A 24450-nucleotide genomic window follows, 5' to 3' on the forward strand; every position below is an offset into this window, starting at 1 on the left:
AACAGCATCCACCACAGCGGGGTTAGGCTGCCAACGAGAGCTCTTCGTACAAGCCCCTGCCGCCTTTACACCTGAGGCGCCAGCAAATGCTTCTATCGTATGCTTCAAATTTGCGACAGTTGCCACTTCACCCAAGCTATCCTTGCGTATTCAACATTGGAAACCGTGGGCTGTACGCTGCTTGTCCTCGAGCAACGCGGCCGGTTGGAATACGCTTGGATAGCAGTCACATGTTGTTTCACGTACCTTCGGTTCCTTGCCTTGTCAGACAACCAAGTGGGGTACCTCCGTGGGTAGTACGACGACTTGAAATAATCCTGGATCTGCACACTGGTCCGAAGGAAAACACGGGTCCTTCGATTTATCGGGTGCTCTTCCTGTCCGTTGTTGGCCAGTATCCAGGTTCAGTCGCCATCTATACGGATGGGTCGAGAACAAACACGAAGGTGGACACTGGTATGTAGTGTGTACACAGCGGAGCTCTATGCTATCTGTAAAGCTCTGCGGTATGCAATGTCCGATGAGCGCCGACACCTTCTTCCGTGCACTGACTCCTTGAGATCGATACGGTCTATTGATACCTGTAGTGTGTACACAGCGGATCTCTATGCTATCTGTAAAGCTCTGCGGTATGCAATGTCCGATGAGCGCCGACACCTTCTTCCGTGCACTGACTCCTTGAGATCGATACGGTCTATTGATACCTGTTTCCCTCGGCACCCTCTGGCAGCCTCTCCTCTCCCCGATAATCTGAGGGCCATAAAAGGTACTATGAAGGTATGGTTGGCTTCCCTTCGGGCTTCTAGGCAGGAAGCAGTGGTATTATGTCGTCTTCGGATCGGCCACGGTATCGTAACTCAGTCCCATCTATTGAAAGGACAACCCCGTCCAGTTTGTACTTGCGGCTATCACCTTAGCGTGGTACACATCCTTACGGAGTGCGTAGACCTGGTCAGTTGCGCCGTAGCGTAAAACTCCCGAGTACCATCTCCCTCATCCTGCGCGATGACGAGCAGTCAGCAGACTTTGTCATCCATTATATGAGCGATAGTGACCTTTGTTATTGTGTGTAATAATGTCCATTTTCTTGGTATATTTCTGTCCACTGCGCTTTTATCCCATTGACACTACTTTAGTTATTGGCGTATTTCAATGTGTTATTTTAACTCATAACTAGAATGCTATATTTATCTACCTGTATTTTCAGGCAATGCCTTTTTCCATTTTCACCTTACATTTATATAATTTTATTAGATAACTAGCAAATGTACCCGTGCTTCGCTACGGTATTCTGCATTGTATACGAATATTGAAGTAAATACTGTACATGCAGTAAATAAGATTGTTTTAAAATAGCATGTCTCTTAGCGTTATCCGAGAAACAGCATGGAGAGGTTCCCATACCTTGTTTCCAATGCAGAGTGCTTGTTACGGATTTGTGGTGATAACGACAGGCTCACTTGCCTACTGCCATTCACAATCGAGTTGGGAAGTTTACATTATAATGGCAGGCCCCATTGCCTACTGCGCGGTCACAATCGATTTGGGGAGTTTCCGTTACAATGGCAGCCCCTTTCCTACGTCCAGACTCATTACAAATTGAGGATTTTTTATTATAATGGCAGGAAACTTCCCTACAACCAATCAAAATTGAGTTGTGCAGTTATCATTATAATGACAGGCCCCTTTTCCAACTGCTAGCCAGCTTACTGCCAGTCACACCATTTGCTGAGTTTGCATCAAAATAGCAGGCCATTATGCCTAATGCCAGTCACATTTTAGATGGGTACATCTGTTTATAACTGCGGGAACGCTTGCCTACAGCCAAACACAATCGGGTAAGGGGAGTTTTGAAAGAAAACTGCATGCTCCCTTGCCTTCTGCAAGTCAAATCGAGAAGTGAATTATTCATTACAATGGTAGGCCTGCCTTATTAATGCCAGTTACACAGGAATTAGAGGAGGACCCCATTCCTGCCAGTCAAAGTCGGTGTGGGGAGTATTGATTACAAAAGCAGACACACCCTTTCTCGATCGCTACAAAATCGACATCAGTGAATATATATAGTTCGACATACGAAAGTATGTGCTTGTTTACAATATTGCAGACCTTCATTTACAGATTAACTGCTGCTAAAGGGTACATCATATCGAGAAAGGATTGTACCAGACGCCGGATTTAGCGGCCTAAATTGCTGGTCTTATGATATCTCATCTATTTATGGGTCAGATTGAGTTAGAAACGTGGAATAGGGTAAAATCTGTGTAAGATTACCTCACATTGCATTGCTTTTCGGATAATTAAGTGACAGCTACATACATAGCATTTGGCTCACACATGGCTACTGGGTGGACCAATTTTCGTGTAGAGTTTGATGACTCTATCTTTCCTAAAGTGATGGAAGATATGAATTATGTTTGTGAAAAGTCCAAATTTACTTAACATCGAGAAATAGAGAAAAATCAAACGTAAAAGGGATAGAAATACGACAAAAAGTCGTAAGACCAAGGTTGTAGATCACTCCAAATTGAACGGGGATTGTGCCATCCGTTATGTGGTAATACTTCCCGAATGTCTGCACCGTCATGAAAATTGCCTCCATATTTCGATATTCTTCGGGGTAAAAAGGGAAAAATTTAAAGAACTTGGAAGTTTTCCGTCCGTTACAGGCTAAAACGTATAATTTTGCCAAATTTCAATATCCTTCTTCGACTGGCAGATTATGCCGCGATCTGGGTTCTCGGTGAGGGGTGTAAAAATTAGGACTTTCAATAAACTAAACCAAAATAGGCAGATGGTCATTATTACCCCTTCAACGTGTAGCTGTACGAAAATTTCTCCAAAATAGTCAATGTACAGGCACACAGTCGTTATGATTTTATTTACATAGATATATAAGGAACCTGCTCCAGCTACAACACCTTTTGGGCTATATCCGCTGGACTTAACCTGAAAAAACGGACCGTTTATGATATCTCTCTTTTAATCCTCCTGTCGAGAAAATGCACACAAAAAAGTTTTAGAGATGGAATTGCATCACGTTTGGTCGATTTCCAGTCAGGTTGGTCTTGTACTTTATATATTGTGGAAGAGTAAAATCACCATTTTGGTTTCCTATAAACCGCCAGTCAATTCCGGGAACATGAAATGTTATTGACGATTAACACCTACCGTTGGACAGGTGGATGTTAATGTAAGTTTGACTCAAATATCTTCAGTACTTTTCAAGTTGTAAAAAATACGCTTTACACGCACCCGCTCTTGAGTTAAGTCCGGTGGGACTTGTACCGGAAAACGGTCCGTTAATGATATCTCCCTTATTAATCCTCGTATTGAAATGATGCACATGAGCAAAAACGGCTTAGAAATTAATTTCCATTACGGCAGGTAAATTTACATTAAGTTTGGTTGTGTATATTTTGTGGGAATGCAAAATCACGGTTTCGGTGTCGTATAATCCCCCAGTCAGTTCGGGGATTTATAAACAATATTTACCCTAAAACCTACCAAAGGACAGGTGGATTCTAAATATCAAGTTTGGTGGAAATATATCCGGTAGTTTCCAAGTTATAGACAAACAGACAGACACCAAAACTGAATATATGCAGATGGTCATTATTACACCTGAAACGGATAACTGTACGGAAATTTCGCCAAAATTGTCAGTGTACAGACACACACTATAAGTGCAGACCTTTATTTCGATAGTTACTGCTTTGAAACTGTTCGACGTATCTACAAACGGGCTTCTCCATCAGACGCCCTTTCAGTGCTCCACATGTTTGGTCCTATGACATCTTCTCGTACCTTCTATATTTATGGGTTAGATTGAGTTAGAGTCATTGAATGGGGGTGAAATTTTGTACATTTTTCAAATACTACTTTATATTTTTGATACTCATGTGACAGCTAGAATCATAAAATTTGGCTATAACATGGCCAATGGTCATGTCAATGTGCGTGCCGAATGTCATGATTCTACCTTTCCTATAAGTGTGCCAAATGACAACATGTACGTGTAAAAGTACAAAATCAACTTGAAATCGAGAAATTCAGCTGTATTTGACGTATTAGAGATATAAATACGACGAAAAGTCATAGGACAAACGTTGTAGATCTCTCCAAAATGAAACGCCACTTGCTTTCTGACTTGTGATACGACGTACTGATTAGCCACCAATTACCCCGAAACGAAGGTCTGCACCGTCGTTAAAATTGCTTCCATATTTCGGAATTTTCTTGGGCCAAAAGTTATACATTTGCATAGCTTAGAATATTTCCTCAAAGAAAAGAGTGTCCAGCATTCGGGATTACCACTCGCATACATACGTGGTAATTAAGGAAGAAAATAATACAGTTTAGTAAGTTGAAATTAATAGAAAATGGATTATAACTGAGGACATCCGGATGACGACAAATATGTAAATACCAAGTGAATGTATTGGAAAATCAAATGCTCCTCAATAAATTATGCCGGTGTGAGTTATGGATATAAGAAAGCAGTAATCGGAGAGAAATTTAGGCGTAGGGATTCTTAGGTAATCAGATAAGAAGATGAATATTTGTGTTATTACTTAATCTATTCGAGGACGGTTATAACCTCCAATGATATTCCGCCAATATCCCGCAGAATGGCCGATTGACGACTCATGCTTTCTACCCAAGGAACAACCACGAATTTAAAGGAATGATGAGGAAAATGGCAATACGTTACTTCCCTGCTGGCAAGCAGTCAGAGACGTCGCCATGGTAACCCATATATTCGTTGTCGGTCTGTCGGTCACTCAATGCAGAGCATGGTATCGATAGAAAATAGTAAATTTCTCCGTCATTTGAAGAGTAAGGTAAATTATGAACATAACGAAAGGAAAACCGTTGTGGTTTTCCTATAAAACCCCCGTCTTTTCAAAGATTTTAAAATGGTATGCATATCGAAACCTTCCCCGGGATGAGTATACTCTAAATATGAAGTTTGGTTGAGATCTATCCAGCCGTTTCGACGTGATGGTTGAACAGACAAACAGACGAACAAACATACACGAAAAGTAAAAACCACCGATTCGGTCTTGAGTAGACCTAAGACGGATAAATATTTGAAAATTTGGCAAGACAAAAGGAATTACAGACAGCGTACCCCCTACAACTTTATTTAAAAGACAGGGCATTGTGGATTAGATCCACTGAATGTTTTAATCTTATAATTATTTTTCATCACCATTTATTTTAACCTCTAGTCAGTGGATATCTTTTTTTTTAATTTTAACTAGCTGTAGTACCCGGCGTTTCCAGGATCGTTTCTGAATATTTACCTTAAGACTTGCATTACCAGTTAGTTATGTGTGAAGGGAATTTTTATAGAATTCCTATTTGACTTGCAGATTGATATGTTTTAGAATTATTTAGATCTGTTTGATTTAAAGTTTTATATTATTTAATTTTCGAGTAAAACTTCGTCCTTATGGAAGCTCGAATCGACTGGAAAGTATCTGATCCTGTCGAAAATTAGTAAATGATAACTATATGTATATAGCCATCGCACTGTAGAAACGATGTACATGATTTTAACTGTCAATAAGACTGTCGCCCTCTCGCCCCCACCCCTACGAGATAAAAATCCGGATTGTCACCATTCATCTCAGTGACCGCGGAAACTGTAGATTGGACACTGTTTTCGATTATTTTTTTTATCTCACTGCCGCCTCACCCCAAAGGGGCCTGAACATGAACTTTTAAAAATTCGGAGTGTCACTATTCATTTCAGCCACCACGAAAACTATGCATTCGATGCTATTCTAGATTATTTTATACCACCCCCTCCCCCCTGCCCATAAGAGTGCTAGGGGTGTCTTATCCCCACGCGGTTTGTCTCCTGATACTAATTGATAAGTGTACCATGTTTGGGAAATTGCTCCAGTGGTTTAGGAGATGATTTGTCATTTACACACACACACACACCCACGCACACACATGCATCCGTTTTTATATAGTAAGAAGAAGAAGATACGATTTTATATATACTTTTTCGATTATTTTTATATCTCACCCCCTTCGCCCCCAATTGGACCTGTGAAAAATCCGGAGTATTACTATTCATTTCAGAGATCCTGAAATCTATGGATTCGAAACTGTTTTTAATTATTTCTAAATCTCCCCCTCCCCATTCGCTCCCCACCTAAAAGAGGGCTGAACTTGGACTTTGAAAATTTCTGGAGTATTACTTTTCAACTCAGCGACCCCGAAAACTATGAATTCGACACTATTCTTGATCATTTTTATAACTAACTCCCTGATCCCCCTCCCTCAAGAGCGCTAGGGATGGCTTACCCCACAGTGCTCGTCTCCCGATAGTAAGTAATACGTGTACCAAGTTTGGTTGAAATTGCTCCAGTGGTTTAGGAGGAGATGTCATTTACACACACACATACATCCATTTTGGTATATAGTAAGAAAATATTTTTTACTTCACCCCTTTCCATCCCCACCCAAAGGAGTCCTGTGAGTGCCTTACACAAAAATATATTTTTTCCGGATAGTAAGTGTTATGTGTACCAATTTTGGTTGGCAGCTATGCCCAAACGTATTTGCATAATCTCGCTGCTCTAGAATCCTGGAGCTGACGTTGCCATGGTTACGGCAGTTTATTTCTTTTATGCGATTCCTAGAGCAGGGGTAGTGTGGTGCCAATATCTCCGTAACGGTTGGTTTTACGGCCTTAAAGTACGGTTTTCGGGCCCTTAGGGCTACCGAGTTTTGTTCTTTGCGTCAAGAGTATTAAATTGAACTTTGTCTCGTCCTTATATGACAAATTCGATATTTTGCCTATATTAGCCTCTTATTTTTATATCTCCTCCGTGCCCCCACCTCGAATTGTTTTGAAAATAAAATACAGCCCATGTTACTGGTAATGTATCTTCCTATAGGTGAAGACATTTTTAAAACCGGTTCAGTAGTTTTTGAGTATATTCGTTACAAACAAATAAATTTTTCCTCTTTGTAATATTAGTATAGATTTTCATCTCATATCGTCCATCCCATACCGTTAGGGGCCGATGACCTTAGATGTTACGCCACTTTAAACAACAAGCATCAACATCATCAGCATCATCGTCTGCGTTTGGGAGACAGACAGAGACTTGGATGCTATCCAACTATGTTTTTATCCACTAAAAACAATCATGTTGTCCGTAATCTTTTGAAATAATAGGAATCTCATTGCTTCCTTTACATGGCAGCAATATCCACCACGGTGCAATTCAATGTCCTGTCATCTCGATTTTTGGCTCAAGCCTATATTTTCATGCTCCTTCTAGCCATGGTGTTAAACGAATACATGTAAGAATATTCAAGGGCTTGATAGCTTGCATTTGGGTTCAAATTCAGGATATTAGAACATTGTAATAAAACACTACTACCAAAGCCATATTATTAGTTGCCTTCATAATATCTATGACAACAGTATCTGGAGGAGAAAATAAAGCATCGGTGTTAGGGAAAGAGCTGTCATCTGCTTGTTATATTTCGGCTTTTTCCAGGAATTCATCAGGATTAGTGGTTTCCTCGTTGCATGTTAAATACATCAATTACGATCTAGACTGATGTAATATATGGTAGTAAGTATGAACTCTGTTTGATTGCACATCAAAGCCACGTAATTAGAAATAACCACACTGTGACGTGATAAAATGCTACACTGATATGATAACAATGTACAAATACAATATGTGTATGTATGTTTGTGTGTTAGTAAATATCATTCAGAAAAGATTAGCCATCAGCAAACCGTCAGCAAACAATGTTCAAAATTTTGTTAATATCTACAACACTCTCGGAAACAACCTCAACAACAAGGGGTTTTGCAAAAATTATTACTTGCCTGCCACAATATTCAGTGTGGTTGATCAAGATCAAAGCTCCGAATCATATGCCGTCCTTTATGTAGAACAGACATATACTGATTTCAATGGATAACTATGTGCAGGATTAAAGAGCTTCTATTTCTCCTTTTAGGCTTTAGGCATTCTTTAAATGAGGTTATCAGTTTATTCGTACATTCCTAAATCGTCAAAAATTTCTTATGCGTGATATCCTAAATCGAGAATAAAGATGCAACACATCCTAGTAACGAGACAGAGAGAATTTGAAATTTAAGTCTACACTCTGAATTTGACCTCAGATGATGTTTGCCCTCAGGAATGTGATGCTCATGAGTAACGAGTTCTGTACTCGGGATTTCAGTGAGTTGAATGTGTAATAGCAATTCCTTTGTGTGAGAGCTTTAGTGGAGTTATCTGTTGAACTATTGGTCACATGGTTTTAATTTGTCACTGCAGATTGAGACCCGAGGTGAGCAACGCAGATCAGCAAACTTCGTGTGGCGGAATGCCTTGTTTAAAGTGCAATGTGTGTGGTGAAGTCCTGGCCGGGAACTTGGGCCTCTTGCGACGTATGAAGAGGCACAAAGATGATCGTCATGTCTCTGGGAAATCCGAGCTAGAACGTCACGTGCGGACTCACACGGAAGAAAAGCCTTACTGTTGCAATGTCTGTGGCAATGACTTGCAGAAAGTCTGTCGAAACGATCAAATGCGGACTCACAAGGGCGAGAAGCCATACTCCTGCAATGTATGTGGCAATTCCTTCAGGCAGAAAGGCGGTCTAAGATATCACATGCGGTCTCACATGGGAGAGAAGCAACACTGTTGCAATACATGTGGCAAATCATTTGTCCAGAAAAACAATCTAATAGTTCACAAGCGGGCTCACACAGGGGAGACGCCATACGCCTGCAATATCTGTTGCAAGTCATTCATTCAAAAAGGGAGCTTAGCAGTTCACATACGAACTCACACAGGTGAGAGGCCATACTGTTGCCTTATTTGTGGCAAGTGCTTCAAGCATGATAACACACTAACATTTCATATGCGAACTCACACAGGCGAGATGCCGTACTTTTGTAATATGTGTTCCAAGTCATTCACCCGGAAAGACAACCTAGTGGATCACCTGCGTACTCACACAGGCGAGAGGCCATACTGTTGCAATATTTGTGGAAAGTCCTTCAAGCAGCGAAACAAAATAACATGTCACATGCGGACCCACACAGGCCAGAAGCAAATTTGATGCAATATTTGTTGAACATCATTCATCCAGTAAGGCGACCTAGCAGCTCACATACGTACTCACACAGTGGAGAGGCCATACTGGTGCAATGTTTGTGGAAAGTCCTTCAAGAAGCAAACAGTCTTACATGTCACATGCGGACTACCACAGGCTTGAAGCCATACCTTGTAAAGTCTACGGCAAATCATCAGCCGGAAAGTCTGTCTATAACAGTTCAGATCCGAACACACACGGTTGTTAAGAAACAGGAGTGCTCAGTAATGCGATATAATGTATAGAGCCATGTAATTTAACCATGCACATGTGAACCACACTGGAGAGATGCTGCACTGCGCCGTGTTTTGCTGCACCACGCTGACGGTGCTCACGAGCGTTACGTCACGCTGGGATGAGGCCGCACCCGATTCAATAATAATTTTATCTTGCTTTACGTCCCACTAACTACTGCAGAGAGTTCGGAGTTCCACAAGACCTCCAATTCTGGGTATGTAGCCGTGCACGTGTGATGCACACAGCAGAGAAGTAATTAGTTCTCCAGTCAGAACGGCACCTTTTTTGCACATCTCGTGGTGTACAACGGAGAACGGTCCATTCTTTTGTGTGCGAAAAGGGCAAAGGACATTTAATGAGTTATCTCCTTATCAGTCACAGATATATGACACCCGCTTGTTCTCAGCCATGGACGACCCTTTTCTTGGACTAAAGTAGAACTGTGGTCATTAACAATCATTGGAGAGGCGTCCATATGCGATTATAAGAAGTAATCGGACTCTAAATCATAGACAGAGGCAAGAGGTAAAAGACTAGAAGTGCAGGAAAAAATATTGAGACATTTTTATAAACAATTTAAGGGAATGAATAATTGACGAATAAAGTCATGATAGAGTATGCAATTGTAGAAATTGTGGCTGAAGACCGAGCACACCTGAGCTCCCCCTTCCTTCATGTCGTGTGCTCCTTTCATTATGAGTAGACCAGTAGCTCAAAACTGTACCTGCCGCCTCGGCTCTTGTATGATAATATTGTGTCTGTCAACCTATTCTGAATGCAGATTGGAAGTTCAATTTCAGTGCCCGTAGCCATTCATGAAGGTCATTTAGTTCTCGTGGAGGCGTCTGTAAGTAAGAACTCATATGTCGACAGCTGCTGTATGCTCGGGCTTTATTTATCCACTTTTGTTTACCTAGTGACAGAGGATTGGCCGCTCGCTTTTCTCTAATGAAACCACAAGAAAATCACTAAAAATCTCTTATATTTTGACGTTTCATGTGTTGAAGAGACATACTGAGTACTGAACCTTTTTCATCATATCGAACTGGTGTTGGCCTGTTCCAGGTCTTTGGCATGAATTATTAACTCTTGTGTCTCAGGGGGTGTTAATGGCTCTTTGTCACTTCCGGACATGACTACCGGGTATCAAGGAACGCTTACTTTCTTAAATGAAAAGCTTACTTAATCTGACAATGTTTATTCAATCAAAAACAATGAAATTTGATTGTGGGTGTGTTAACAAATATGGATATAAATGGTGGTCTGCGGTCAATGACATTAATATAATGCTGCGGTTGGACGATTTCAGGTTGAGATTAAAATCAACCACAAAAGAAAGCCTGAAGCACTATTTACAGAAAACCACTTTGTGGTTAACTGGATAACAACAATATGAGATTCAATCTGCTTGGCTCCATAAACAAGTGTGCATTATGCTTCCGATTTCTCGAACGTCTGAATATCAGAAAGTGATCACCAGATCTTTTTTAATTTACGCTGTCCACTAACTCATCATCGCCAAAGGACGAGTTATCTCGACCCTCTCCTGAATCTGAGTAACCGCGAAATCACATCACTGAGCTATCATGATCATCCATTAAGTTAATGTTTAAGGTTAAGGAAATGTGCCTGATGACCAAAGTGGCCTCTCATTGAAGTTAAGTAAATTGAACATGGCTGATGACCAAAGTGACCCTACACCGGACAAGTTGGCCGTGCAGTTAGGGGAACGTGGCTGTAAGCTTGCATCCGGGAAATAGTGGGTTTGAATCCCACTGTCGGCAGCCCTGCATATTGTTTCCAGAGGTTTTGTTTCAACTCTTACGCCTTTCCTATCCCATCGTCACCATAATACTTATCTGTGCCGGTGCGACATAGAGCCACTAGCGAAAAAATGACCCTTCCCTTAACTTAATCGAATGTGCCTGATGACCAAAGTGGTCTTCCAAAACAAGAGGACTTCAAGTTCCAGTGAATTAATAGCTTAATATTATTATTTATATTAATTAATGTACTTATTTCATGAAAACAACAGTTTGAAATCGGTAATAGGAACAAATTCATGAAAACCTGCGAAAATAAATCTTGTCATCATTTTGTTATAACGTTCAACCAAACCCCGAAATAAACTTGACTCATTTATTTATTTATTTATTTATTTATTTATTTATTTATTTATTTATTTATTCACGAAGCACAAGATACAGCTACACTGAGCATATTTCACTTGCACTGTCAACAGACTATTTAACAAACGTAAACTTTCGTAATAAAATATAACAAACATAACAAAATATAACAAGATCAGGTACACATCCTACTAATAACTGTCCAAATCGAAAACCATGAGAATGTCCATGTTCATAGCCAAGTCGTCGTGGGTCAAGGTGGCGGTATAATCCCTTCACATCAACTTATCTTTAAGATACTATTTACACACCTCTCGAATACACTTTTATTTGATGCTATATCAAGCTCTTGTCTCCTATTAATGTTGTTAAAGAGTGTTGGGAGGCGGATTAGGAAAGATCGTTGAAGTATTGAGTGCTGAGTGTGGGGAATGTGGAGAAGGTCTTTGGTTCTGGTGGAGCGGGAAGGAACGCGGAGAGTGAATAGAGAAACAAGATGTTCCGAGCGGTAATGTCCATTTAAGATCTCGTGGAGGAAACTCAGGTCAGCTACCTGTCGCCTGATGTGCAGCGGTGACACATTAATTGCCATTAATACCTGCTGCGTAGAAATATTTCTGAGCTTGGGGTTTCTGTTCCTTACAATTGCAGCAAAGAAGGACACTGCTCTGTCTAACTGCTTAGTATTGGAGGGGGCGGCTGTTGTCCAATAACCCTTAAATATTTTTGGTCACGGAGTTCAACTACATCCACTTACAAAGTCCTACTAGAATATAAACATGGAAAATAATACAAAATTCCTTTATAAAGAGCATGCCCTTAAATAATGGGTAGTCCATGGAATAATAGCTATTAGCTTTATGTCGCACCAACACAGATAGATCTTCTAGCGACGATGGGACAGGAAAGGCCTAGAAGTGGGAAGGAAGCAGCTGTGTCCTTAATTGAGGTACACCGAGCTCGATAGCTGCAGTCGCTTAAGTGCTGCCAGAATCCAGTATTCGGGAGATAGTAGGTTCGAACCCCACTGTCGGCAGCCCTGAAAATTGTTTTCCGTGCTTTCCCATTTTCACACCAGGCAAATGCCGGGGCTGTACCTTAATTAAGGCCATGGCCGCTTCCTTCACGCTCCTAGCCCTTCCCTGTCCCATCGTCGCCATAAGACCTATCTGTGTCGGTGCGACGTAAAGCAACTAGCAAAAAAATTTGAGGTACAGCCACAACATTTTCCTGGTGCGAAAAATGGGAAACCACAGAAAACCATCTTCAGCGCTGCTGACAGTGGGTTTCGAACCCATTATCTTCCGGATGCTGGCTCCCAGCTGCGCAACCCTAACCGCATGGCCAACTCCCCGGTGGAATAAGTGCATAGTGCTCCTACATCTTATGGAATACCTTGTGGTACCGACTCTTTGTGTCAAACTAGAATACTCACCTCTCATCTGGGAGCAGTTGGCTAGCTACATCATTTCGCGGTCCTAGCATGGTCCAACAACCCCAAGAATCCCTTCAATGCGCTTCAACCACCATCCTACTTTCCACTGGAGGACACGCCATCGACAGTCCTTAAAACGTAGCTGCACTATGAATATATCAAGAAATGGAAATCCTAAATATCTAAGGACAAACTTCTGTCACCAAATTAATTATTTAAATGCTCAGTGGGAATACGAAATATGACTGTTTTATGGAAACATGGAAAATAGAATACATAGCCAAATGTTCGAAACAGTTACTGAGAATCCACTCTATCATTTACCTATGCAGTAGAATTGAAATTCAAATAACCCCCTATCTATATGAACATCAATAATGTTGTAACACGCCCTTCTATTTCTGAACAGGGTCCGCCTCATGTAAATGTGAACACATGTTATCTCATCAAACATTTTTTACCTGCCAATCTCCACTGGCTTACAAGTGAGCAAACAAATCTCGCCACGGATGGCCTTTGAATACAGCACAAATCTTCGTCCAAATCCTTGTATTATCAGACAATTTATCGTTCAACATTATTACCATCACGAATGAACTCAAGTCCAATGGGATCTGCGGAATATGATATGCCTTTCACTGGTATTAATGGAGTTATTAGATGAACAAAGAATCCTTCTGGATATAGGTTCCTATTCACTGTTCAAACCATGGACCTTAACATACGTAAAAACATTCTGTCCTGACGATTTTTCCTTTTTTTTACAAAGAAACCCTCGGCATTGTCTGTCAACTAGGAATATGTCTCACCGAATCGCATGGTTTCATAACTACATGTACGAATAGAACATCTACCACCGGCAGTTATGGACAGTTACGAAGTGTCTCACTTCGAAATACAATACTCCAGATGCATATGACACTGACTTCAACATCGACCTCAAACCTCAGTAGACCAAACCCTATGCTAGTACCTGAAAAATTTATCGCAGACTGACCCTTCACAAAAGAAAGCATACCACACGGATAGTAACTATTACTCATTCCATTACTTTTTATTATTTCAAAATGTTGTGCCCAACTAAGGAGCGTGATTGTACTTATTTTACAGATGAGTGTGCTTTCTCCTCTTCTCGGATTCTCTTCTTCCCTCGCTGTGCTTTTCATCCGTTCTTCCGTCCATGCAGTTGTGTATTTTTACAAAAAGTATGTTAGTTCACCAACGTTCTAAAACTAAGTGTGTGCCATATAATTTCAGATGGTATGTTGATTTCCTGAAGGTCTTTTTCTGTTTTGATTATGCAATTATTCTTTACTTTCAGCAAGGAGGCATAATTAAATACCTTTTTACTGAGTCTTTCATTAACATCTTTTTACATGGGCATCAGATTCCAATCGCATTTTTGCCATTGTATCTAATATTTTCTGAGTATGTTTGTGTAATTCTGTAGACATCCTATTATTCCAAACTCCTATGCATACTGGGGCAAATATTTCCCTGAGGACTTTTGTTTCTCCTTTTTCGATATTTTTAGGTTGTGAACTTTCTCGAATGATCAATGTTTCTGACGTGTGCACTGCTTCAGGCTTAATTATGGTGTTAAGATATTTTCATTTAGCGTTCCAGAAAATGCCTTGTGGCAACCTCTAATGCTAAATACCTTAGTTATTGATGAAAATCGAACTATCCACGTCTTCAAATTACTAGTGTGATGGAATCAATTATTATTATTATTATCAGTATGAGATGATTATTGTAAATATTAATTGTTTTAGTGATGTAGCCAACTGCCAAATAAATAAATGAATAAATAATTATTATAATTATTGACGTTTACAAATCACAAGTTGGCCAAAAATTTTCCAATTTGCTTCCATAACTGATTCTGCGTCTGTGGACATGAAATCTCGCAAATTAACCTAATAATAATTCCTCTTAATTTCACTGCTCTTCTGCAAACGTGTTCCTCATTACGTCTGAACAAATTCTATGAGAAATGCATTAAATTTAACGTCCCATCCCGAAGAAAAATATGACAACATTTATCTTGTATCACAGTGAAACTTCTAGCACACGCAGACAGTAAATTTCGCCTCGTGTCTTCTCAGCACAAAAATCAATATTTGAAGCTGTGATGAACTTCCAATACAATAATACAAGGTCAAATCAGCCCTACACTTAGCAAACTACACCGGACTACCTTGTAGAAGTTACTGAAATACACAGACATTATTTATCTCTTTTCAGGTCAAATTTTCTGCTTATCGTCGTCCTCTGTATGTATGGATATACTGGTTTATTTCACGCAAGTTTGCATAATAATATTTTGCATTTTGAATGTTTTATTTCTATTATAGACTTCATTCTAAGAATGTGAAAGAGAACAATATATATACCATTGCAATTTTCTCCACACGCTGGTGATATACATTCAGAAAACTCACCTAGCCTAGAATCTTCGCCCACAAAAGGTCAAGTTTAGTGGTTGAACACCCTCAATGCTATGCAATATCCAGATCCTCTCCCGTGATGACATTGACACTGTCAGAGTAGAGCTCAATTAATATGCCACCAGGAACTGTATTTAGATTTGTGGAGCCTTCCAGCATCAATATGTGATGTTCGTGTTTCATGATTTCAACAGTCATAATATAACATGCAGCTTCCCAGGTACCGACAAAAGTCGAGGGGCTTGGGTAGAATGGGGAGATTCGTGTGTTCTAATTCGACTGCATGATCACAAACTTCAAGCATTATTCAACAGTGCGAGATGGAGGCATGGAGTATAATCCAGACGTTAACTTACAGCATCTGAGACAAATCTCAGTTATCAGCGAAATCAGTGGGGCAAGCAATCCCTCCTCTTCCTGTTATATGCTGCAATTTGACCGCAGACAGTTCCTTTCCACACACACATCTTCACTGCAGACTGTAATGCATTTCAGCGTTCAGTCTGCGACCCTCTGTGAATTTACTAAGCTCCACTACAATCTTTTATTTGCAACTAGTTCTGTGGCCTCGTCTTAGTTCTATACGTCATACCTTTAAATAGTTAGAATCTGAGTTCCTTTTCGAAGAAGATATATTAAAAAGGTTGATTCGGAGAAATGTACCATTTCACTGGACGAAAACATTCCGAATAATGAGCTTTTCCTGAATCATATGTTGATTTTGTAAATATCGTGAAGCATTGTTCTCGTATCTCAGTTCCATGAGGCTGCATACTATATACAGAAACTAGGGAAATATTGAGAAACTATCGTGATCTCCTTGACAACGATCCTTTCAGCTCCGATACCGCCCAAGGTGGGGAAGATGGTTGAAAAGTGATATCTAATAACAGGGGCGATGGAGGAGATTGATCTAAGGAAAAGTAGCCAGGAAGCCTGGAGGTTCCTTAAGCATCTGAATTGTGACCCAACAGCTAGAAAGGGTCATGCAAATGTAACAGGTAAACAGATTGCCCGCAAGGTAGTGAAAAATGGTAAACCTCACCATCAGACTTCAAAATTTCACGGTCAGAAGAATTAGAGTCTAGTCATCATATGCGGCTTTTCTGCATCTCAGCTATTGACAGTTGTAAGAGGGGTAAGTCAGGAGATTTAGACGAAATAAAAATACAGCATATTAACCACGAACCTACTGCGCTATCATGATAACTCCCACTCGGCGCGTCCCAGGTGGCGCATAGTTGGGTCCCACCCGGTTTGCCGGCCGACTCGAGCGAAATAAAATATCTCGCGAACCAAACACACAAACCTCTGTGAGTCTAAAGGATGCTGAATTGTGAACCTAATTACCTGTGCTTAGTTCCATCATTCTCATGATTAGTACCACAAACTGAGGAATACAATGTCTCTGTTGGAGGATACTATGCCTTTACAGTACAGTACAGTACACGATGGAGGAGTCAAACCCTTTGCCCACATTCGGTTGGAAAATCCAAGGGAGAGACTAACCTTGCTCGGGTTATTCAGCATCTGTTAGTGGACTTCACGGGTCTGCGTTCCGAGAAACACCTTGGGATATCACAAGTCCCTGATATTAGCACCGGTATGTGAGGAACACCACGGGATAATACGGGTCCCTGAGATTTGTATAACTACGTGACGAACGCCATGGATTCGCGTTCCGAGGACCACAACGGGTCTGATACCTATGATTAGTATCCCCTGTGTGAGGAACACCACAAGATACTATGGGTCGATGTGATTAGTACATGCTATGTTAGGAACACCATGGTTTTGCGTTACATATGAGTGGCGCCCTCATGTGAGGAACACAATAGGTCTGCGTTACTTGTGCGTAGTACATTACCTGTGAGTAGTACCGCAATGTGAAGAACACCGTGATTCCACTGCGCCTTTCCTGCGTCCAGGGCGGGTCGCTAAGGAATCCAGACTAGCTTGCTCAGGGTCCAATTCCTACCAAAGTTTTCTTTTTTAACGTGGATTCCGAAGAGATTTCGAAGGCTGCCGTATATTCCGATGGACGTCTCCATCCTACGAATTTTTCATCAGTATCGAGAAAGATTTCCTAATTTTACCTTAAATTACCAATAAATATATATAATGTGTATGCTAGATTATACAGATAAATTCCAATATATCTTAATTACGAATATTTATTCAAAATCTGAGAATCAACAAAACTGAAGTAAAATCAAAGAAAAATTATCATCTCATTCAAGAAAATTCGTTAATCACATCTCATTATAACATTTAGGATCATTGATGGAATTATAATCATGATTATACACAACGAGAAAAATAAATATTCGTGTAAAATTCAACTTGTCGAAATGAACTCACATATTGTCTTCTCATCATCATCAATCATATAAAAAAGAAAATATTCCAACACTGTAATTGAAAATTCACAAATTATGTACAAGGCATCTTGGGAAAAACCATTTCAGCATCGTTCATAAATCTTCTTATAACCATTTATTTCTTTACTTATTTGGGATTTATTTATCTAATCAGTATATTATCATTGATTTATTTATTCAGGGTATTTAGGATTTATGTATTCAGGATATTTAGGATTTATTTATTTATTTATCTAGGGTGTGCATTAGTTGCTCTTCATTCTAGTGTTTCTATTCTAGGATGCACCAGTAAAAAGATAAGTACCAAATCAACCATCAAATGCACTAAAAACTATGTTAACATCTAACATCTCTTGTCAACTCAAATATATATTTCATCTCGTTAATCTTACAAATTAACATAACCATGTAAATGTATTAGATGAGATGTGTTGTCAGATAATTAGCTGAATTCCAATATATTACTTAGTGGCATCTGCTAAAGTAGGCACAACATATTATTCATGAAGACTATAAATTATTTTGCATCCTTGAATTGTTTACGAAGAAATTATGCTACTCTTGCATAGGATACAGTGAGTGTAGTGTACTTTATCCTTGACAACACCTCATTATGGTAGATCTATAGGTTAATTCTTAATCAATGTATTACTTAACATTCCCTATACTGAGTTATTTCAATGATTCACAAATGCCTCAACTAGTTACAAACCTCACAATATGTTTTCATTAATACTGGATATGGAATACCTGTCAATGATTACACACCATGGTATCAAGTACATTACTTATCCTGGATTCGCGTCAATGCTCTTCTATTCATCTTCCTAACTAATCATTCTCTTCCAAATCGACGAAATAATTCATATCACGCTTATTTATATTTCCTCGTATTCACTTTATATTCCAATATCACTTTCTTCATATATTACTATTATATCTTTCAAATGATTCTCAAATATACTTTAATTCGACGCTTGGAATTCTCTGTCTATCATTCACTCACTTGATTAATCCATCTCTTCTCAATTATTCTCATAATAATTTCGGCTTTACTATGATTATAGGTAAATTGTGTTCATGCTTTCCTGGAGTTGTTGTTACATCCTCTACCAACTCATCAGATCCCGTTTCCCAAGATTCAACCTGTGCTATATTTCAACTTGAAATTTTACTATTTTCTTCACCTCTAAAATTTTTATCTTCTCTTCTATCCAAAAATTGGCGTTGTTTATTATCCATATTTGCCTCTAATCTATAATCGAAAGATCTACCAGTCGGGTTTAATGTTTGTCCTTCCTGCTCCTTTCTTTTATATCTCTGCAATTCAAGACTCTCCGCTGCTTCAATATCACCATTCATGTCCTGATCCTTAATTGCGCGTTCCCATTTGTCTCTATTTCGGGTCGCCTCTTTCATATCCTATATATATTGTCTGTTTCTATATTCTCTATCCTGATCATTTCCATCTTCTCTTTCTTCATATCTTGGCTTTCTTTTATAATTAACTCTATCCCTGTTTCCTCTAAATTGATTTCTAGATCGGTGATAAGGTATAAATCTATTATTTCCATTGTACCTTTCACATCCGCGAGTATTTCTTCTGCAGTTACATCTATCTTCTCCTTTCCTTCATTCTTCTAGTTCAATCCATTCTCTTCTTCCATAGCTCCTTTCATTTCCTTTCTGCTCACTTTGTATGTTTTATCTTAATTCTCCTGTGTTAAAATATGTATTGCTTCTTCGTTACTGACGTTTCTCACTACTCTATTTGTATGATTTACAGTGGTCTTATCTGTTTTGGAATGTTTTCCATCTCGATTGCCGTTTTAACGTTTGCAGCTGCCAGTAACCTTTGCACATCTGGTGGGAATTGTTTCTGGGTGGTTTTAATCGCTTCTAACTCACCAGGATCTACGTCTAGAGCTTACAAACGTTGGAGCTGATATGCAAAATAGTCACTGAATCTAGTTTGTCCATTGGATGCATATCCTTTAGAATACAATTCAAGTCTCAAATTTTGTTGCACTTCCGAGCTCCAAAATCTCCTTAAGTATGCTGTTTGAAAATCATCATATTCACGAAAACTGTATTTGAATGCTTGGAACAATAGATTAGGGTTTGAATCCAAATGTTTTTGTACTACTTTCAGCGTATTATCTTCGGGTATTTAATTATCCTTAAAATAATCTTCCACTTCTCCTAGAAATCTCTTCGGTGATATACTTGCTGAATTATCGAAGTGCCTCGGTCTTTTTTTAATAATGTTCATGTTATAATAATATTAATTATAGCTGGGCTTCCATTACTATTTTCCATTATCACTTCCCCATTACTTTTGTTAGTTTGGGCTGTCATCGTACGTGTTATTTCTCTTTCGTTTATGTGCGCTTTGTCTTTCATTATAATTAGACATCACCTATTAAGTCATTTATGTTTCGTTTCGTATTTCCTAAATCTTTTTTCTGGATATTCCTTATTCCTTCCTGTGTTCTACTTAACCTCTCATTAGCTTCACCTTATTCCGTTCTAGATCCTCGTTCATAATATCTAACTTGTCTCCGATCTCATCTCGGACTACTATAAAACTAACTTCCATGGTTTTATTTGCCATTTTGGTTCCCTCATTAATTTTATTTATTTTTCCTTGATACTGTACCCATTCTTCTTCTGATCAATGTTCAAAGTCTCTTTATTTTCAGCTAACTTCTTTGTCTCGTCTTTTTTAATATTTTGAATACAACTCCTTTTTACTAATAATCGTTCTCTGAGCCTACTAACTTCTTCATGCATTTCTGTATTTTTATTTTCCATAATTTTGCTCATTTCTCCCCTAAAATTTACTATATCAGTCTAGATTTAAACTATCTCTCTTCCAATTATTCCCACTTCTGTATTCATGACTTCACTCTGTCTCTCTTCAATTTTTCTTATCTTTTCCATTTGCTCTTGTTGTACGTTTCATACCATATCTTCCATCTGTATTTGTTGCTCTTCTCTCAACGCCTTAATAATTTCTTGCTGTTTCTTCTCCTGTTTTTTTATCTATTTCTTCGATATTGAGACCTGAGTAGAATCTCTATGATGTGGAAAGTTGTTGTAGAATATTTTATTTTTAGATCTCTTTAAGTAATACTTACTGTATGATGTGGAGTGTTGAGGTAGAATATTTTATTCATATTCCATTTAGCTATCTAACCTGTATGGTGTAAAATATTTTTGTAGTATATTTTATTTTATTCGCTTTATCCAGTTTGTAACTACTATGTTGTAAATTATTGATCCGTAATAGCTGGAACAGTCCAGAAAGGTTGTGACGCAGACTTTTAGAACCGGGTGTGTTGGCCTTTGTCAGTTGTGGATTCTAGAAATATGTCCTTACTAATTCTGGAAAATGGAAGGTTCGCGACTTGTTTCTGTATATGTTCGGGAAAATTGTATAAACATTGCGACCGGATAAAGAGTTGTGATTGGTGAATCTGGGTAGCGGTAGGCAAATTTCTGCGTTCTGGTTGGTCACTCGGTAATCGCTCCCAGGCCAGTCTTCCCTTTTTAAGGGAGCGAGGCAGCATTTCGTCTGCCTTTGGTTCTCTCGTCAGTCCTGTCGTTTTGATGCACGTCGACGTAATCTCGCTCCCAGGATGGGCTACCTTCTAAGTCAGCCTATTCTTCTCACATGTTTCTGGTCCCTAAACCGCAAGGTGGTTATCATCCTGTAGTTGACTATCGGATGTTGAACCGTAAAATAGTCCTTCGATCTGTTCCCCTTCCTGATTTGCACTTGTTTTTCTTGGTTTGCTACTGCCAAAATTTTTATTACCTTCGATTTTAAACAGGCATATTACTGGATACCTCTTGCCGAGGAATCTAAACATCCCACAGTTTTTGCTACCGATTGGAACCTTTATGAATTTCAGCGCGTTCCATTCGCGCTAGCGACGGGAGCTGCTGTCCTTACTCGGTTACTGGATTATGTTTTGTCTTACCTTAAGTTCAAGTTTGTCTATAATTACCTTGACGATTTGGTAAAAACTTTCGAGGAGCACCTTGTCCATCTCAACGAAGTCCTTGAAAGACTGCGTAAAGTAGGACTAACCCTTAAGGCTAGCAGGGTTTCTTTCGCACAACCCCAGATGTCCTTCTTTAGCCATATTGTGTCGGGGAAGGGTGTTTCAGTAGATCAGTCTCTTACTGCCGCCGCCCAAAATTTTCCCACGCCAAAGGATGTCAAGGCTGTAGCCAGATTTATTGGCATGGTTAATTTTTCGTAAAATCATTCCCAATTTTGCTGAACGGGCAGCTCCATTAAATGCCTTGAGAAGAAGGGATGCCAAATTTGTGTGGGGTGCTGCCCAACCTGAAGCCTTTTGCGACTTGAAATCCGCCTTATGTAACGCTCCTGTTCTGGCTATGCCAGACTTTTCTAAAAGCTTCATCCTTCAGACTGACGCCTTTTCCTCAAGTATATTCGGTGTTCTCCTTCAGGAATTTCAAGAAGGGCGTCGTCCTATTTCTCATGCTTCTCGGGCCCTGAATCCTGCTGAACGAAACTATTCCATTTATGAGTTGGAAACCTTAGCTGTTGTCTTCTCTTTAGAACGCTTCAGAATGTACCTGGAACATCTCCCTTTCGATCTTGAAACTGATAATCAGGCGTTAAGTTAGGTACTGGCCAAACAGCGAAGAACAGGCCGTCTTGCGCGTTGGGCAGTGCGCATCACAGACTTCCAATGTGAAGCTCGCCACATACGTGGAACGGAAAACGTTTTGGCTGATGGCCTCCGTAGGATGTTCTATCCAGGCAGCTCTGTCCCTCAATCAGAGCCTGCAAATTCCTCTCCCGAACAAGTATCAGCCTTTGTGAATGTAGTTCTCACTGACTCCCAGTTTCTTTTCAAAGATATAATCAAATATCAGGAGGACGACGCTGAGTTATAAACTATTATCGACACGATTAAATCCGGTGAACATGTTAAGCCTTACGTCCTTAAGTATGGTGTCTTGTGTTGTCCTGCTCGCGGCTGCAGAGGTCCCAATATTGTTGTCGCAAATAACTTGGTTCCGGCTCTCTTCAAGTATTTTCATGAATCCCCAGTGGGGGTTCATCTGGGAGTTTTCAAAACCAGAGAGAATATTCGTAAGCACTTCATTTGAAAATCCAGGGATGGTAAGATCCGTACCCTTGTCAAATCCTGAAAGACTTGTAACATCAGTAAACACGCCCCGAATACTCGTCTATGTCTCTTGTCTTCCGAGCAAGCTTCTCGTCCAATGGAGGGATTGTTCATAGACTACATCGGTCCCTTCCAGAGATCGCGGAACCGCCTTCGTTTCATACTTGTGTGTGTTGATGCCTTTTCGTGTCTTTACATGGCTGTTCCTAACTCGTATGGCTAACGCCAACACCACCGTCTCGTGCTTGACATAGATATTTGCTTTATTTGGACCCAGTCAATTATTGGTGAGTGATAATGTGAGAGCTTTTACTTCTGTCCAGTTCAGGAATTTCTCTTTTGATCTATCTATTGCTCATGTAACCACTACCCCGTATTACCCGAGGCCAAATTATGCTGAGAGAGTGAAACGTAACCTGCGATCTGCCCTTATCGCTTATCACTGACCACTCTAAGTGGGATTCATCACTAAATTGGTTGTCGTTTGCATTTAACACTGCCCTCCATGAAAGCCGCAAGCAAACCCCTACTTCGTTAATGTTGGCCTTTACTAAAAATTCTCCACTATCTAATCTGTGGTCAATTAATGATCTTCTGCCTGACGATGCCAGCCCAGAAAAGATCCGAGCTAATTGGCACCGTGCACGATAAAACTTAAAGGTTTATTACGCTAAGGTCCAGCGTAATTACAACCACGGGCGAAAGCCGCACAATCTGTATGTGGGTGACCAGGTGTTTATTAAATCGCACCCCGTCAGTAGTGCTGCGGACCATGTTATCAGTAAGTTGGCCCCCAGATTTCGAGGTCCCTGCACAATCTTAAAGTTCCTTACCCCGGTGTCATTATTGGTGAGCGATCACGAAAGAAAAGGATCAGCAGAGCCCACCTCTCTCAGATAAGAGTTCCTTAAGTCGTATAGGGAGGGGTAAATACCATTGTTGGTAACCATGTAGATTTAGTTTTAAGGTATTTGTAAGATTGTAGTTGTAAGGTAATGATAAGTTTTGTTCTAAGGTAGTTGTAAGATTTTAGGTGCTGGCCAGCAAGCATTATATCTATACCCTAATCATAAGTAATTTGTGTTAGTCATGACTATAATTGTGTGGGTAAACACATTCGGTATCCTCAAGCATTTATCTACCTTAGTGTAATGGATTTAGTATGATAAGTTAGGTAGGTTTTCGTTTAGGGTCAGTGATTGGAATTGATTCCCGTAACATTTCGGGCTTAGGGTAAACTCCTGTAGTTTCCTTTCACCCCCACCGTAAACTCGTCTAAAATGTATGGATTGTAGATAGTGCTTACCCCGGGGCTAGGTGCTCTAATGTCCCTGGTGTGATAGGGTGGTCCCTACATGAAGCTCATTGAGCTACCCGTTGGGTGACTCTATCCTAGTCAGTGAATTATAGAAAGATCTCTAACCCTCCTTGAAAACTGTTTTTCTTCAAGATCTTAGAGTCCGGCAGGGTAGTTTTGCCTCAAGTATTCCC

Source organism: Anabrus simplex, chromosome 10, assembly GCF_040414725.1.
Source record: "Anabrus simplex isolate iqAnaSimp1 chromosome 10, ASM4041472v1, whole genome shotgun sequence".
NCBI lineage: Eukaryota > Metazoa > Arthropoda > Insecta > Orthoptera > Tettigoniidae > Anabrus > Anabrus simplex.